The sequence below is a fragment of the Tursiops truncatus genome, chromosome 3, assembly GCF_011762595.2.
Source record: "Tursiops truncatus isolate mTurTru1 chromosome 3, mTurTru1.mat.Y, whole genome shotgun sequence".
Lineage (NCBI taxonomy): Eukaryota > Metazoa > Chordata > Mammalia > Artiodactyla > Delphinidae > Tursiops > Tursiops truncatus.
The window spans coordinates 152,235,145-152,251,783 of record NC_047036.1 but is presented as its reverse complement, the minus strand read 5'-3'; the positions used below and the strand labels follow the sequence as shown (position 1 = coordinate 152,251,783).

The 16,639-nt window shown below is 42.3% G+C and overlaps 1 non-coding gene and 1 pseudogene across 1 annotated transcript; both read right to left on the bottom strand.

Moving 5' to 3' along the window:
- Positions 1-292: 292 nt before the first annotated feature.
- On the bottom strand, positions 293-4,976 carry LOC101330582 (small ribosomal subunit protein eS8-like; annotated as a pseudogene).
- Positions 1,046-1,105, bottom strand: LOC117312013 (small nucleolar RNA SNORD55/SNORD39). Its single transcript, XR_004526191.1, has one exon. It is a non-coding gene; the product is annotated as a small nucleolar RNA SNORD55/SNORD39 (small nucleolar RNA).
- Positions 4,977-16,639: the final 11,663 nt, after the last annotated feature.

The window sequence follows — 16,639 nt, the reverse complement described above, 5'->3', positions numbered from 1 at the left end:
ATAAATAAATTTATTTTTTAAAAAAACTCTCAGCAAACTAGAATAGAGAGGAAATTTCTCATCTTGATAAAGACGATCTACAAAAAACCCTACAGCTAACATCATACCTAGTGGTGAGAAACTCGAAGATTTCCTGTTAAGATCAGAAATGAGGCAAGGATGTCCCCTCTCACCGCTGTTTTTCAACATCATACTGAAAGCCTAGCTAATATGATAAGACAAGAAAAGGAAATAAAAATATTCAGATTGAGAAGGAAGAAATAAAACTTTCTGTGATCAAACAGTTTTGGGGTTTTTTTTAGAACAATAAACACCTTTATTACATGAGCTAAGATAGGAGGGAAGAGGATTTATTTGCTTTTCCGGGCCTTGATTTTCCTCAGATAGAACTCCAGCTCCTTTCCCTCTAAAACATAACCATCTGCTCTGCCACACTGTCCTGGTCTTGAAGCAATGCATGCAAGAAACTTGCCCTGCTGGAACTGCTCCTCTAGAAGACTGCTGATTTGGGCATTCTTTTTCCTTTCATCATATTTCTTCTGAATTTCTTTTTTGAACGTTTTTTGTTTAAAATCACTTCCTCTTCAGGAGTCAGCCTGGCCCCCTTCTTGCGGCCCAGGGGCAGTGTATAGTGAGACTCGTACCACTGTTGGTACGTGTGCTGTCAATGAGCACGATGCAGTTCTTCACCAGGGTCTTAGTGTGGACCAGTTCATTGTTGGATGCATTATAGACAACATCAATGATCCTTGTCTTGCGTGTACAACACTCTGAGCCCCAGCAGAAGTTCCCAACGTCCAGCCTCAAGGCCCAGTACTTCTTGTCACCTCCTCACACACAGACTGTGTGTATGCGGCGGGGGCCACTCCTGGTGTTGGCAACAGGGTGTCCCAGCTCATACTTCCACTTCTTGTGGTAGGGCTTTCTCTTGCCCCCAGTCTTGCTGCGCTTGTGCCAGTTGTCCTGAGAAATGCCTCCGTGTGGAAGTGGGGTCAGGAGCCTGAGCCAGGGAGCCCGGGGCCAGCCCACCAGCCCAGCACCCTGCCTCACGCTCAGCTCTCCAAGGTTGGCTTCCCCATGATCAAACAAACTTTGATCATCTATGTAGAAAATCTGAAAGAATCAACAACAACAACAAAAAACTCCTGGAACTAATAAGTGATCCTGGTTGCAAGATACAAGTTTGCAGGACACAAGATGGATATTCAAAAGTCAGCTGTTTTCTTACAATGAAAAAGTGGAATTTGAAATTAAAAATATAATATCATCGTGGAATCTAAAATATGGCACAAATAAACTTATCTATGAAACAGAAACAGATTCACAGACATAGAGAATAGACTCGTGGTTGCCAAGGGGAGAGGGGTGTGGGGGAGGGAGGGAGTGGAAGTTCCAGGTTAGCAGCTACAAACTAGTATTTATAGAATGGATAAACAACAACGTCTTACTTTATAGCACAGGGCACTATATTCAATATCCTGTGATAAACCATAATGAAAAAGAATGTATTTATATGTATAACTGAATCACTTTGCCATACAGCAGAAATTAACACAACATTGTAAATCAACTATAGTTCGATAAAAAGAAAAGAAAAAATCTAGTATCATTTACATTAGCACCCCCAAAAATGAAATAGGTATGAATCTAACAAAATATGTACGAGATTTATATGAGAAAAATCTACAAAACTCTGATGAAAGAAATCAAAGAAGAACTAAATAAATGGAAAGATATTCCATATTCATGGGTAGGAAGACACAATACTGTCACAATGTCAGTTCTTCCAAACTGGATTGTGATTCAACACAATCCCAATAAAAATCCCAACAAATTAATTTATGGACTTTAATAAACTGATTCTAAAGTTTCTATGGAAGGGTAAAAGACCCTGTTTGCACCTTGATTTGTCTGCTGAAAATGTGAACTAGTAAAAATGAAGTAACTGGAAGAAAAATAGCCAACACAATATTGAAGGAAGAGAATAAAGTTAGAGGATTGACACTACCCAACTTCAAGATTTACTACAAAGCTACAGTCATCAAGACAGTGTGGTATTGGTGGAAGAATAGACAAATAGAGTAATGGAAGAGAGTAGAAAGCCCAGAAATAGACCCACATAAATGTAGTCAACTGATCTTTGACAAAGGAGCAAAGACAATACAATGGAGAAAAGAGTCTTTTCAACAAATGGTGCTGGAACAGCTGGACATCATATGCAAAATAAATTAATCTAGGGACTTCCTTGGTGGTTCAGTGGTTAAGAATCCACCTGCCAGTGCAGGGTACACAGGTTCGATACCTGGTCCAGGAAGATCCCACATGCTGCGGAGCAACTAAGCCCGTGCGCCACAACTACTGAGTCTGTGCTCTAGACCCTGTGAGCCACAACTACTGAGCCCATGCGCCACAACAACTGAAGCCCATGCACCTAGGACCCATGCTCCTCAACAAGAGAAGCCACCACAATGAGAAGCCCATGCACTGCAACGAAGAGTAACCCCCGCTTGCTGCAACTAGAGAAAGTCTGCACACAGCAACGAAGACCCAACGCAACCAAAAGTAAAATTAAATTTTAAAAAAATGAATCTAGACACAGACTTTACACCCTCCACAAAAATTTACTCAAAATGGGGGGGGCTTCCCTGGTGGTGCAGTGGTTGAGAGTCCGCCTGCCGATGCAGGGGGCACGGGTTCGTGCCCTGGTCCGGGAAGATCCCACATGCCGTGGAACGGCTGGGCCCATGAGCCATGGCCGCTAAGCCTGTGCGTCCGGAGCCTGTGCTCCACAATGGGAGAGGCCACAACAGTGAGAGGCCTGCGTACTGCAAAAAAAAAAAAAAAAAAAAAAAAATTTACTCAAAATGGATCACAGACCTAAATGTAAAACAACAAAGCTATAAAACTCCTAGAGGGTAACACAGGAGACAAACTAGATGACCTTGGATATGGCAATGACTTATAAGAAACAACACTAAAGTCATGATCCATGAAATAAATAATAGATAATAATTTCATTTTAATTAATATTAAAAACCTCTGCTCTGCAAAAGACACTGTCAGAATGGAAAGACAGGCCACAGACAGGGAGAGAATATTTGCAAAAGACATATTGATAAAGGATTGTTATCCAAAATATACAAAGAATTCTTAAAAGTCAACAACAGAAAACTAACAATCCAACTTAAAAATGGGCCAAAGACCTGAATAGACAATTTGCCAAAGATATACAGATGGTAAACACACATATGAAAAGATGTTCCACATCATGTCATAGGGAAATGCAAATTAAAGCAACAATGAGATACCACTACACACCTATTAGATTGGCCAAAATCCAGAACACTGACAACACCAAATGCTGGTGAGGATGTAGAGCAACAGGAGTTCTCATTCATTGGTGGTGAAAATTCAAAATGATGCAGTCACTTTGGAAGACTGGCAGCTTCTTATGAAACTAAACATACTCTTAGCATATAATTCAGCAATCATGCTCTTTAATATTTACACAAATGAGTTGAAAACTTATGTCCACACAAAAACATGCACATGAATGTTTATAGCAGACTTATTCATAATTACCAAAACTTGGAAGCAATCAAGATGTCCTTCAGTAGGTGAATGAATAAAAAAAACTGCGGTATATCTAAACTATGGAATATTATTCAGCACTAAAAAAAAGAACTATCAAGCCGTGAAAAGACATGGAGGATCCTTAAAAGTATATTACTAAGAGACTTCCCTGGTGGTCCAGTGGGTAAGACTCCGCGCTCCCAATGCAGAGGGCCTGGGTTCAATCCCTGGTTGGGGAACTAGATCCCATGTGCATGCCGCAACGAAGATCCCGTATGCCGCAACTAAGACCCAGAGCAACCAAAATAAATAAATAAAATTTTTTTTCTAAAAGTGTATTACTAAGTGAAAGAAGCCAATCTTAAAAGGCTGCATACTGTATTATTCTTTAGGGGAGGAAAACTTTTCCTTTCTTCCCTTCTAGGTTTCGTGGCTGGTTTAATAATTAGACGTAAGACATTAACAGGAGAAAAATTTAATTTGTACATATGAGTGCTTGAAGGAATGTGAGACTCAGAGAAGTTACCAAAGCAGGTTGCTTCTTAACCTTTTAGACAAAGAAACAATTACTTGTGAAGATTTGACAAAACAAGGGGGTTTGGACTTGGGGTAGCAAATTAATGAAAAGAAACAAAATTTGTTTATAGAGCCTTCTCAGCCTTGAATTCCCTATCCCTGACAATAAGGATGATTTCTTGGGGTGGCCTAATCTGCTCTCCAATTCCAACTATATGACATTCTAAAAAAGGCAAAACTATGGAAACAGTAAAAAGGTTAGTGGCTACAGGGGTTAGGAGGGGAGGGTAGGAGGGATGAATAGGCTGAGCATAGAGGATATTCAGGGCAGTGAAATTATTCTGTATGATAATATAATGATAGATACATGTCATTCTACATTTATCAAAACCCATACAATGTACAACACCAAGAATGAACACTAATGAAACTATAGACTTTGGGTGATAATTATGTAAGATTCATCGATTGTCACAAATGTACCACTTTGGTGCAGAATGTTGAAAGTGGATGAGGCTGCTCTGTGTGGGGACAGAGGGTTTACAGGAACTCAGTGCATTTTCTGCTCAATTTTGGTGTGAACCTAAAACTCCTCTAAAAAATAAAGTCTGTTTAAAAGGAAAAAAACCCATAATGAGACATCATCTCACACCCACTGGAATGGCTACAATCAAAACAAAACAGAAAGCAAGTGTTGACAAGGATGTGGAGAAATTAGAACTCTTGTGCATTGTTGGTGGGAATGTAAAACAGCACAACACTATGGAAAATGGTATGGCAGCTCCTCAAAAACTAAAAATAGAATTACCATATTGATTTGGCAATCCTACTGCTGTATATTAAAAATAATTGAAAGCAGAATCTCAAAGAGATATTTGCATACCCATGTTCAAAATAGCAGCGTTATTCACTATAGCCAAGGGGTGGAAGCAACACAAGTGTTCATTGAATGGATGGATAAATAAAATACAATGTATACATACCATGGAATATTATTCAGCCTTAAAAAAGGAAGGAAATCATATCACATGCTTACAACATGGGTGAAGCTTAAAGACATTGTGCTAAGTGAAATAAGCCAGTTGCAAAAAGACAAATACTGTGTGATGCCACTTGTGTGAGATATCTAGAGTAGTCAAATTCATAGGCGCAGAAAGTAGAATGGTAGTTGCCAGGGGCTGGTGGGGAGGAGAAAATGGGGAGTTACTGTTTAATGGGTATAGCGCTTCAGTTTTGCAAGATGAAAAATTCTAGAGATCAGTTGCACAGCAATGTGAATACACTGTACTTCACACTACTAAACAGTACACTTAAAAATCATCAAGAGGGACTTCCCTGGTGGTCCAGTGGTAAAGAATCTGCCTTACAATGCAGGGGACGCAGCTTCGATCCCTGGTCAGGGAACTAAGATCCCACATGCCGCTGGGCAGCGAAGCCCACGTGCCACGACTACTGAGCTTGTGTGCCTCAACTAGAAAGCCTGCGGGCCACAAACTACAGAGTCCACATGCCCTGGAGCCTGCGTGCCACAACTAGGGGAGAGAAAACCCACACGCCACAACTAAAGAGAAGCCCGTGCACCAAAACGAAATGCCCATGAGCTGCAACTAAGTCCTGACGCAGCCAAAACTAATAAATTAAATAAATAAATCTTTTTAAAAAAAATCATTAAGATGGGGAATTCCCTGGCAGTCCCATGGTTAGGACTCCATGCTTTCACTGCTGAAGGCGTGGGTTCAATTCCTGGTGGGGGAACAAAGATCTCACAGCTGCACGTCATGGCCAAAAAAATAAAAAATAAAATAAAATGATATATTTAAAAAAATCATTAAGATGGTAAATTTTATGTTTTTTTATCATGACTAAAAACTAAATAAAGTAAAATTTTAATAACGTAAATTAACGAAGCTAATTATTTTTTAGTGGATCAAAGACCTAAATATAAGAGCTAAAACCATAAAACTCTTAGAACAAAACATTGGGGAAAAGCTTCACAACTTTGGATTTGGCAATGATTTCTTGATGTGACACCAAAAGCACAGTCAACAAAGGAAAAGCTATATAAATAGAACTACTTGAAAATTAAAAATTTTTTTTTCATCAATAGACAAAATCAACAGAGTAAAGAGGCAAGTCATGGAATGGGAGAAAATATTTTAAAATTATATATATCTGATAATGGATTAACATCCAGAATATATAAGGAACTCCTACAAATCAATGACAAAAAAACAAACAACCTGATTTTTAAATATACAAAGAACTTGAATATACATTTCTCCAAAGAAGATATACAAATGGCCAATAAGCGGAGAAATTGGAACTATTGTGCTTTGCTGGTGGGAATGTATGCAACTGCTGTGGAAAATGGTATGGCAGTTCTTCAAAAAATTAAATGTAGAATTACCGTTATGACCCAACAATTCTGCTTCTGGGTATATACACAAAAGAAATGAAAGCAGGGACTTGAGCAGATATTTGTACACCAATGTTCATAGCAGCATTACTCACAATAGCCAAAAGGTGGAAAAAACCCAAATGTCCATCAGTGGATGAATGAATATACAAACTGTAGCATATACATACAATGGAATATTATTCAGCCTCAAAAACAAGAAAATTCTGACATTCACTGCAACATGGATGAACCTTGAGGACATTATGCTCAGTGAAATAAGCCAGACACAAAAGGACAAATATTGTATAATTCCACTTACATGAGGTACCTAGAATAGCCAAATTCATAGAGACAGAAGGTAGGACAATGATTCCCAGGGGCTGGGGGAAGGGGAGAATGATGAGTTAGTGTTTAATGGGTACAGAGTTTCAGTTTGGGATGAAGAAAATTTCTGGAGATGGATGGTGGTGATGATTGCACAACAATGTGAATGTACTAAGTACCACGAAACTGTACACTTAAAAATGGTTACAGTGGTAAAATTTTATGTTATGTATATTTTACCACAATAAAAAAAGACATCCAACATTATAATTTCATTTAGTGACATAAAACTATATACATATCTTTCATTTTAAACAGGTTATGGAAACAGTGGTAACTTACGTACCTCATAAAATGAATCAGGAAATTTAGAAAGTTTAAATCATGAGAAATTTAACCCTGGTCATGTACAAACCAGAATATTGTGTTGACATTATTTTTATATGGTAAACTACTTTTCCAAGACTCTCAACCATGCCCAAAGCTCTTTTATCTTGGAATTAAAGCTTCTTCTTGTCTTTTAACAAAGGCTATTATGCACATAGACTTCCGAGTGTCTACACACATAAAAAACACAGTTGAATAATTTTGTTTTAGACAACTTTTACTATTTATTTGGACTAGATAGTTCTAGAGTGTGCACATAACAACCGAATGTCTTGTTTTGTTTTCCATTTTAATGGTAATCTTTAAGTTTACTGAGAGCATAAGAGAGAGGAACAGAAAAAGTGAGAAGCAGCTGGCTTTAGACCAATCTGAAATTGTTATTTTAAAAGACTACTTATGTTTCCTCTGCAAGGGAAGGGAAGAACTTTAGAAACAGAAAAACAGAAGAAACCACATTACAGCTGGTTTAGAGAGTAACTTGGGCCTTTGACAAATTTCTCAAGCCTTACAATTAGAAAGCCCACATTTACTAATCCCCGAGGTATGGAAATGGAGGCATGGAGTTCATCCTACATTAAATAAAATGATCTCTCTTTTCAACAAACAAGACAATCTCTTCATGAGAGTTTGTTTTTTGCTTGAAGGTGTCTCTTAAATGAACAATCTTTTCAATGTCAAAAGCCCCCCAAAGTGGGCTTCCCTGGTGGCACAGTGGTTGAGAGTCCGCCTGCCGATGCAGGCGGCACAGGTTCGTGCCCCGGTCCGGGAAGATCCCACATGCCACGGAGCGGCTGGGCCCGTGAGTCATGGCAGCTGAGCCTGCGCGTCCGGAGCCTGTGCTCCGCAACGGGAGAGGCCACAACAGTGAGAGGCCCGCGTACCGCAATAAATAAATAAATAAAATTAAAAATTTTTTAAAAGCCCCCCAAAGTGGCTACTGCAATTCCAAATTGTCACTGGTGAAATTGGAGCAGTCAGAAAACTAAGTACAAGTTGGTGGTGTTGTGGTTAGAAAGCATGCAGCAGGTAAGTGTTCGACCAGGAAGAAGTCCTTTTTTAAAAGAGCCCATGGAACTGAATGGTCCATAAGGATGGTTCATGTGTAACTTTATTTCTCTGAAGCTTGGCCAAAGGCCAATCAATCAGCACCCATCAGAGCCAGATACAACCTCCTAATTCTAGGCAAACTAAGCTAAACAAAATAGTTCTCAGGGATACAAGGACAAGATCAAGGAGGAAATCTTTACAAGGTTTTGAAATGATGACCCAAGACAAAGAATGTCCAACTAGAGAATGAACTTATCAGGGTTATGCCCATCTCTCCCATAGAATTTTCATTCTCAAGAAGCAGCAAATGCTGGAGAGGATGTGGAGAAAAGGAAACCCTTGTGCATTGTTGGTGGGAATGTAAGTTGGTGCACCCACTACAGAAAACATCATGGAGGTTCCTCAGAAAATTAAAAATAGAATTACCATATGATCCAGCAATCCCACTTCTAGATATTCATCCGAAGCAAACAAGATCACTATCTTAAAAAGATATCTGCACCCCCCATGTTTATTGCAGCATTATTTACAGTAAATCCAGGACATGGTAACAAACACACACACACACACACACACACACACACACACACACACACACAGAGGAGCATTTTTCAGCCATAAAAAAGAAGGAGATCTTGCCAATAGTGACAACATGGGTGGACCTAGGGGACATTATGCTAAGTGAAATAAGTCAGAGAAGACAAATACCATATTATCTCATTTACATGTGGATTCTAAACAAACAAACAAACTCATAAATACAGAGAACAGATTCGTGGCTGCCAGAGGCGGCAGGATAGGAGTGGCAAAATGAGTGAAGGTGGTAAAAGGGCATAAACTTCCTGTTACAAGATAAATAAGCTCTGGGGATGTAATGTACAACAATGAGGACTATAGTTAATAATACTGTATTGTATATTTGAAAGTTGCCAAAAGAGTAGATCTTAAAGTTCTCTTCACAAGAAAAACATTATGTAACTATATGTGGTGATGGATGTTTATTAAATTTATCCTGGTGTGTGATGATCATTTCTCAATATATACATATTTCAAATCATTATGTTGTACACCTAAAACTAATACAATGTTGGGACTTCCCTGGTGGCACAGTGGATAAGACTCCACGCTCCCAGTGCAGGGAGCCCGGGTTCAATCTCTGGTCAGGGAACTAGATCCCACATGCATGCCGCAACTAAGAGCTCACATGCCACAACTAAGGAGCCCACATGCTAAAACTAAGGAGCCAGCAAGCCACAACTAAGGAGCCCGCCTGCCGCAACTAAGACCTGGTGCAACCAAATAAATAAATATTAAAAAAAAACAAATACGATGTTATATGTCAATTACATCTCAATTAAAAAAACACAGTTTTCATCTTATAAAAAAACGCTCAAGACACTGGGCAGGCAGATAGACCATAGAACAAGTGTTAGAAGGCTAGAAACAAGTAACCAAAACAACCTCAAGAGGCCTTATTCCTGGAAAAAAAAAAAAAGAAACTCAGTGCTGAGGGATTTCAACAAAACATCAGATCTCAGTTCAACATGAGCTTGTCTCCTGACCATGGACACCTCAAATAGGTAGAGACTGGGAGGAGTATCAGATGCACACAGTATTACTGATTCAAGGGTCCTGGTCCAAGGTTGGGAGGGCTTCTGCTGAATCTTGGTGAACCTCCAATTCTGTCAACATCCTCCAGCCAAAGACCAGCAAGAGCTCACCCGCAACTGAACAAGTGGGGTTTGTTTTTCATTTCAGCAAAGTTGGATGCACATCACAGGGGAACCCTGAGGCAACTCAGCAAGAGGGTGTTGGAAAGAATTTGTTATGGGATTAGGGCTCCTGTAGGCATTTTGGAGGAGGGCTCAAGGCAGTGGGTTTTCCTCTGGATTGGATGCTGTCAAGAAGTGGGGGTAATTTTACGACCAGAGGATGTATAATAAATCCAATCTGTAAGGCAGGAGGAATGAATGAAGGCTAAAGGTGTGATTGGTAAAGAAGCAGCCCTCGTATGTGCCAGGACCAGAGGATGCCTGGTCATTCTGGGAGGTTGGGACAATGGTCAAGTTTTTGTCTGTGGTTAGACCTGATTATTGAGTGGAATCCTGTTTCTTGATCCATCACAGTCACATAGTGACCTCATCTGATGTTGAGGTCCTATGAAATTGGTCATGTTCAACAGAACACCAAGGCCTACTTGTGAGTGCCAGGCCAGCCCTAGATGTCAGGGGCGGTTTTCCTCTTTCTTGTAGTCTGATTTAGTAATATCATATGTAAATAAATGTCTAGTTATTACTATGACTAGTTAGTAAATTAACTGATACATGAATTTGAATAAACCCAAAATCTCTGTTGTACGATTCCGCTTATAGCAGTCAAATTCATAGAGACAGAAAGTAGAATGGTGGTTCCCAATGGCTAGGGGGAGAGGGAAGGGGGAGGTTATTGTTTAGTGAGTACAGAGTTTCAGTTTTGCAAGATGAACAGAGTTCTGGAGATGGATAATGGTGATGGTTGCACAACACTATGAACGTACTTTATGCCACTGAACTGTACACTTTAAAGTGGTCTAAATGGTAAATTGTGTTATTTATATTTTGCCACAATTTTAAATATTAAATAAATAAAAACATCTACAAAAGGTTTGAGGCAACTACTAAATCATACCACTGATGAAATATTTTATCTTCTTGATTCATTTTTTAGTAAAAAAATTAACAATTTAAAACAACTATCAATTGTAATGATATGGGTCAAACTTAATAAAATACTTCATATATGAACGAAAATCTAACAAGATTATTACACCTCACAGTTTGCATTTTTTCCTCTCTCACTGTTTTACATGTTAAACAGAAATAAATGTGGTCACATGTAGAATGACAGAAATGAAGTAACTCAAATTCTATTTCTCTGTCTTTAAAATCATTAGGTCATTGGGACTTTCCTGGTGGCGCAGTGGTTAAGAATCCGCCTGCCAATGCAGGGGACACGGGTTGGAGCTCTGGGCTGGGAAGATCCCACATGCCGTGGAGCAACTAAGCCCGTGCGCTACAACTACTGAGACTGCGCCCTACAGCCCGCGAGGCACAACTACTGATCCCATGCACAAGCTCTGTGAAGGGGTATTTTGTATGCGGAAATCTTCAGCCCTGGAGGACCAGGCTAGAAGTACAAGACATCTCTACCACAAGGTGACCTCCAAGAAAGGACATTTGGAGGGAGGTCATCACCCATGTAACTAACTGCGAAGGTTTACCTGCAGAGGAGAAAATAGCCAGGTTAGTTTCCTCCCATCTCCCCAAGTGATGTCCCTCTTCTGGGATAGGAAATGAGGGTAGGCTTTGGAATAGAGGAAAGGAAGTCTCCTCCCAAATTTAAGGCTACCAGTGTGGTCCAGCCCAACATCAGAGAGTCTCTGGAGGCTCTAAAGCAGCAGAACTGCTTCTTTCTTCGAGAAGATGGCCAGGGTGAGCCAGAACCTGAACCTTCCATCACTTTCTCTCTCCTGGAGCCACTGATGGTGGCAGAAGTGGTAACTGGCAGACCGATGGGAGCAGAACCCCAGCTTCCTAAGGACACTCCAGCTGCACCAGAACAGGGTACCCCACCCCTGCTGGACCTCTGGCTACAGAGTGGGGCTTGGCAGCAACAGTAGCCAGAGAAAATGGGGTGCTTCTGGAGATGCCCCAAGCTTTCTGGGGTCCTATCCAATAAACATCTGCACGCCAAACTAGCCAGGGCAACTGAGTTGCAGACCTACCACAGGAAGGAGGACATCCTTGGGAATGTGAGTAGGGCCCCAAGCCAATTAATAGGAATATTAAAAGACATGTAACTTTTTTTTTTTTTGATGAGGGGGAATCCAAGCTGTTCCTGTCAGCATGATATCATCCATGCAGTAGACCAACATGATGTCCTGTAGGTCAAGGTTGCTGTGCACTGACTTGCCTAGAGCCAGAGAACCCCAACCCCTAAGGTTTATTCACTCATCATTGGCCACAGGCCTTCAAGGCTCACTCACTGCAGTGTTCCTCTTTCTCCTAGCTCTGAAAATGCCCCTTCCTTCTTTTCTAGCTGAACAATGTATCTAAATTTTGTGTAATATTTTATGCTGAGAGTGGGGGGACCTCTCCTCCTCCCCCACGTCTTGGCAACACAGGTATGTCTGAGACAGCATCCCTGTGGTAGTCAGCATCCCAGACAGTCCCTAATGATTTTTCTTTACAGGTATCCATGGTCCTATGTGGTCCCCTCTCACACTGAATGGTGTTGACCTATGTAACCAATAGGATGCTGCAGAAATGACAACATGTGGCTTCTAAGGCTGAGTCATAAAGGCATTATGCTTCCACCTTGCTCTCTTGATTCTCTCACTTGAGGGAAGCCAGCCACCAGTGCACAAGGACACTCCAGTCCCCCTGTGGAGAGGCCCTTGTGGTGAGGAACTGAGGCCTCCTGCCAATAGCCATGTGAGTGAGCCACCTTGGGAAGAGATCCTCCAGTCCCACCAAGCCTTCAGATGATGCAGCCTTGAGTAACATCTTGACTTTGTGAGAGACCCTGAGCCAGAACCACCCACCTAAGCTGCTCCCAAATTCCTGACCCCCAGAAACTAAGGAATATATGTCTATTTTTGTTTTAAGCTACTAAGTTTTGGTATAATTTGTTGCTAAAACAGTCCACCTCCCCAGTTTACTACTCTTCAAGAAGCCACCTCCTCACCTTCGTCCAGAACGCCCCCATCCCCATAATGGCATTCTGGATGTGAGCAGTGCAAGATCCCCACTGCCCACAGACTTGGGTCCCTGGGTGTGGGCTCCAAGTCCATTGGAGTTCACGTCCTTTGCAGACTACTAGAGCTCTCATCTCCTGGCCCCACTTAAAACCAAGAGATATCAGTGGGACTGGGAAGTGGGGGAGTGGGGTGTCACCAGCAGACTCCCCATCCATACTCTGCCATGACTATATATTCTCAGGGTATACGTGAGACCCTTCCTAATTTCCAGTGATATAGAAGAATTTTTCCTATTACTTCTGTTTGACTATTTTGGGGAAAACTGGAAAAAGGTGTAAGTCTAAGGACAGATCTGGAATGCTATTTTGGAATGGGAAATTACTAAAACCCTGGGTTACAACATTATAACACTTACTAGAAAAGTCACTCTAAGGTGGCAGGGGGCCAAAGGGGACAAAACTGGAGTCAGAGTGCCCTGTGATGGAGCTAATATTGGCCAATGAGCAGTGATGATCTCATTGTTATGATGCCCTCATAGTTATTGTCATGATAAATCATTGTATTAGGTGAATTCTGACAGCATGGGCTCCATTAGATAGCAGAGTGATCTGAGATGCTCTGGCCTTTAACTCTCTCTTGGCCAGGGCCTTGTTTGGGAGCTCTTGTTTATGAACACCCTACTGTATGTGCCAGGCACTGTGCTGAAAAGTGGCAGAATATGCCATCCCAAATATGCCACTTTGGCATAAGAATTATTGAGCTAAAGGCTCTTGAAGAAATAGCAGGTATGTGAAGGGTACTCTGACCTCCGCTTTTCTTCCTGAAAACAGGAGACAAAATTTGTGAAAGATGCTGTCTCTGTACCAGGAGGAAAGATTCTTATCACCAGAGATGGGAAGTCGAGACCAAGAGAAATCTGCACAAACAGACCTTATTAAAATAATTCATCTTTAGTCTCCCCATTTTTTCTTTTTTGGCCACGCCACACGGCATGCAGGATCTTAGTTTCCCAACCAGGGATCAAACCCTTGCCCCCTGCAGTGGAAGTGTGGAGTCTTAACCACTTGACCGCCAGGGAAGTCCCTCTCCATGTATTTTAGTTACTTTTCCACAACTGTCTCTCTTTGTCCAGCCTACTATATAAACACTTAGGCCTGGCCACTTCTCTGGATCTTTGTTTTTCCTGTGGGGGCTCCCATGTAAAGATCTATATGATTTTCTTCTTTTAATCTGTCCCATGTCAATTTAATTCTTGGAACCAGCCAGAGATTCTAAGAGGACAGAGGTTAAGTTTTGCCTCCCTACTGTGCCAAGGTCTCCATTTATGTCTCACAGTCCCATGAGATACTGCTTTCATCCCCATTCTCTAGATGGTGAGACTGAGACCCAAAGCAATCGAGGACATTCCTAAGGTCACATAGCCATAAAGTGGTAGAGCTTAGATGGACACCTGAGTCTATCTGAACCCCCAGCTTTTCTACCACAATGTACATAGGAATGAGTCACAGATGGCTTCCAAGAAGAAGAGACACTGGCCTGGCCCAGCCCTTGAATAATCAGAACACGTTTATTAAACCCTGGAGGGGTAAGGGAGAGAATGCAGTGTTGAGCGCATCAAGGTTGTATGATAGGGCTGAAACCCAGGGTTCAAGGGAGAGAGTGGTGGGGAGCGAGGCTGCTGCACGCAAAGGCCAGCTCTTGAAGGGCCCTAAGTATCAGGCCTTAACCTGGAACTTATCCTGTGTGTCTGGGGGGCCTCCTGGTTGTCCAAAGTGGGGGGTGACATGGTCAGATTTGGTGTTTGAAGACTATCTGGGGACAGCATGGAGGCTAGATTGGGACAGCAGTTCTCAACATCAGTGTGCATCAGAATCATTCTGGGCTCCCTGTAAAAAACATCTGGAACCACACTCAAAAGTCTGATTCAGGGACTTCCCTCATGGCACAGTGGTTGAGAATCCGCCTGCCAATGCAGGGGACACGGGCTCGATCCCTGCTCCAGGAAGATGCCACATGCTGCGGAGCAACTAAGCTCGTGCGCCACAACTACTGACCTGTGCTCTAGAGCCCGTGAGTCACAACTACAGAGCCCGCGTGACACAACTACTGAAGCCCACCCGCCTAGAGCCCGTGCTCTGCAACAAGAGAAGCCACCGCAATGAGAAGCCGGCACACCACAAGGAAGAGTAGCCCCCGCTCGCTGCAACTAGAGAAAGCCTGTGCGCAGCAATGAAGATCCGACACAGCCAAAAATAAATAAATAAAATAAAATAAAATAAAAAAATCTGATTCAGCAGGGCTGGAGAGGGGCCCAGGGTCTGCATTTTAACAAGTTTTCCGAGGGATTCTGATGCAGGTGGTCACATGAAGAAACACTAGTAATCCAGAGGGAGAAAAGCAAGGAAACTAAGAACAAGGTTGTTGCCAGAGACAAATGATAAGTCCTTGAACCTCAACTGTGGCAAGGAAAATGGAAACAGCCTAACTACTATGGCAGGATAATATCTTTATAATGTTACCACTTTTTTTCCCCTAGTAATTCACTCCAACCCCGTTTCCAACAGCTAGTCCATTCTGTGCTCATTGCTCCTCATGGGTGGAATGTGACAGGGCAGAAAATAAGAGTCTTTTCAGTGTGATACGTTGGACTTGTTTCAAACAACACAGGAGTTGGGATGGGGGGGAGAAGGTAAAATTTATAGATAAATCAAGATTGGCCATGAGTTGATTATTGTGGAAGCTGGGTGATGACTGCAAGGGGACTCATTATAGAATTCTGTCTACATTTGTCTATGTTTTAAATTTTTATTTTAAAAAGATTTTTCTCTTTTTTTTTGCGGTACGCGGGCCTCTCACTGTTGTGGCCTCTCCCATTGTGGAGCACAGGCTCCGGACGCGCAGGCTCAGCAGCCATGGCTCACGGGCCCAGCCGCTCCACAGCATGTGGGATCCTCCCGGACCGGGGCACGAACCCGTGTCCCCTGCATCGGCAGGCGGACTCTCAACCACTGCGCCACCAGGGAAGCCCTAAAAAGATTTTTTTAAAGTATTTCTGGATTCGGTTTCAACAAGGACTCAGGGCAAAGGAGAGAAGTGTCAGCCACAGCTGAAAAGTTTTTTTTTTAATTAATTAATTTATTTATATTTGACTGCATTGGGTCTTCGTTTCTGTGCGCACGCTTTTCTCTAGTTGCGGTGAGCGGGAAATACTCTTCGTTGTGGTGCGTGGGTTTCTCATGGCGGTGGCTTCTCTTGTTGCGGAGCATGGGCTCTAGGCACACGGGCTTCAGTAGTTGTGGCACACGGGCTCAGTAGTTGTGGCTCGCGGGCTCTAGAGCTCAGGCTCAGTAGTTGTGGCGCATGGGCTTAGTTGCTCCGCAGCATGTGGAATCTTCCTGGACCAGGGATCGAGCCCGTGTCCCCTGCATTGGCAGGAGGATTCTTAACCACTGCACCACCAGGGAAGTCCCTGAAAAGTTTTAAGAAACTTCATGAGGGAGAGGGGAGGGGAGGGGAGGGGAGGGGAGGGGAGGGGAGGGGAGGGGAGGGGAGGGGAGGGGAGGGGAGGAAGAACTGGCCCAGGGTGAAGAGGTTCCACTGACAGGAAACTTCTGCTCTTAGGAGAGAGAACTCATCTGATTAGTGTACTTGTGTAC